Source organism: Octopus bimaculoides, chromosome 7 (genome assembly GCF_001194135.2).
Source record: "Octopus bimaculoides isolate UCB-OBI-ISO-001 chromosome 7, ASM119413v2, whole genome shotgun sequence".
NCBI classification, from domain to species: Eukaryota; Metazoa; Mollusca; class Cephalopoda; order Octopoda; family Octopodidae; genus Octopus; species Octopus bimaculoides.
The window spans coordinates 37,608,717-37,611,338 of NC_068987.1; positions in this window are offsets into that span (position 1 = coordinate 37,608,717).

The following is a 2,622-nucleotide window of genomic DNA, read 5'->3' on the forward strand; positions in this document are numbered from 1 at the left end:
TTCCATCCGCTATCTTACTTTTTAAAAACAAAAATGAAGAGGCGTTTTTCCTACACAAGCTCCAATTTAGCCCCTAAGGGCTTCAGTGGGAGAACACTAATCACCTCAAAGGTCTTAGTTTATCGACAAAACGATAACAAATGTTCAAAATATTACTTTGTGTAGTAATAAAAATAATAACAAACTTACGGAAGCAATCTGCAATACGTGTCGATAGACGAACAAACAAAATGATAATAATAATAATAATAATAATAATAATAATAATAATAATAATAATAATAATAATAATAATAACAACAACAGCAACAACAAGAATATTATGGTATTAATAACAAATAACCATTGGTGATAATAAAAACAGTACAACTAAAAATATTGAAAACAGTAAATCTTAAAAAAAGGCAAACATTGAAAAATTAAATAAAACATATTTTATAAAAAAATAACAATAACAACAACAATAATTATCTAAAGTCAGGTGCTAATTATATTTGTAAATTATATTTTATGTCTCTGATCAAAGACACAAAACTCATGAAGCTAGGTTTCGACAAGTGATTCAGAAGTGAGAGGTACATCACAGATTAATGCACTTACCAAAATATAAGTTTTGTACAGTTACTGGTAGAATAAATAACATAAAAACAATGTTCAGAAACGAAAGAAGGAAAAGGGAAAGAGAGAACGAGGGGTATGGGTTTTGTAGGAATTGACTAATCTAGTGTACGACTGGTAAACTCAACTCTGGCAGTAATTGAATTGAATATTAAAAGAGGTAATTAATGACCACACTACAATTTATCTGAAGTTCTAAATCATCAGTCATTTCCCGCCCTTGTACTAATAATGATGACCGTTTAAAATTTCAGCAAAAGGTCAGTAAATTTTTAGGCGACAGTAAAGTTAAATTACATCGACCCATTGCTCAACTGGCACTCATTTTCTGGACACCAAAATATTAATAATAATGATGATCATGATAATAATAATAATAATAATAATAATAATAATAATAATAATAATAATAATAATAATAATAATAATAATAATGATAATAATAATAATAATGATAATAGGCAGTGGCTCACATGGCTTCTGATCTTAATTGATTGGAAGTGTTATCATGTACATTGTTTTGGTATAAAAGATGGAATACAGCAAATATTCTGCTTAATACCACAGATTTGCTTGTCAGTTGTTTGACCTTAACCAGTTGAGCATGTCCCTTGGTGGCTGACGATATGTGCATTTCTAATCATGAGCAGAAGTAGTGGGGGAGCATCATAGCCATGTGTTAATGGGTGTTTTGCTCAACATCCTTAAACAAACCTTATTCAGGGACCTTTTGAGCGGAATGGGCTACTCGACCTGAAGAAAATTCTAACTGGGCCCCTCCTGCGAGGTCATGCACTGTTTATTTCGATATGAGATCACCATGTCGTGCACATATGATTGTGATGCATGTGCCTGGTGTACCCTTATCAGACGGGTAGTCATGATGGGTATAATAGGCTTTGTATATTTTACCCCAGTGTCACTTTGATGGCATGCACTGCTCTCTCACTCAATAATAATAATAATGATGATGATGATGATAATGATGATGATAATGATGACGATGATGATGAGGATGATAATAATAATAATAATAATAATAATAATAATAATAATAATAATAATGATAATAATAATAATAATGATAATAACCCATTCTACTATAGCCACAAGGCCTGGAATTTGTGGGAAGGGCTATTGTCGATTACATTTACCCCAGTACTTAACTGCTACGTAATTTATCGACTTCGAAAGAATGAAACGCAAAGTCGACCTCGGTGGAATTTGAATTCAGTACAAGTTACAAGCATGCTGACGATTCTGCCAGCTCACCACTTTAATAATAATAATAATAATAATAATAATAATAATAATAATAATAATAATAATAATAATATTAATAATAATAATAATAATAATAAACATGTACATAGTCCACATATGATTCACTATATTTAAGACAGTCCTCATTTTAATCAAGCTTTACTATATTTCTGGTACTTCCTTTATCAACCCACAAGAATGAAAGAATCGCCGGCCTCGCTAGTGTGTAAACTCAGTGGGTAAACAATAACAACAATGTTCTTTCGTATGAAATTTGAAATTCATAGTGAATGACAAGATAGACTAATACAGTTGTCAAGTGATGTCCAAGAAATCGAAAGAGAATGGTTGAATGTCTCCAAGACGACGAAGAGACGACATTCGGATATATATGGAAGAGAAAACAACAGACGCGCATCTGGTGCAGCAATGTATAAGGACACCCGATACACTGCTCTCTCTTTCTCTCTCCTCCTCTCTCTCTATATATATACTCTTTTACTCTTGTACTTGTTTCAGTCATTTGACTGCGGCCATGCTGGAGCACCGCCTTTAGTCGAACAAATCGACCCCAGGACTTATTCTTTGTAAGCCTAGTACTTATTCTATCGGTCTCTTTTGCCGAACCCCTAAGTTACGGGGACATAAACACACCAGCATCGGTTGTCAAGCGATGGGGTGGGGGGACAAACACAGACACACAAACACATACATATATATATATATATACATATATATATG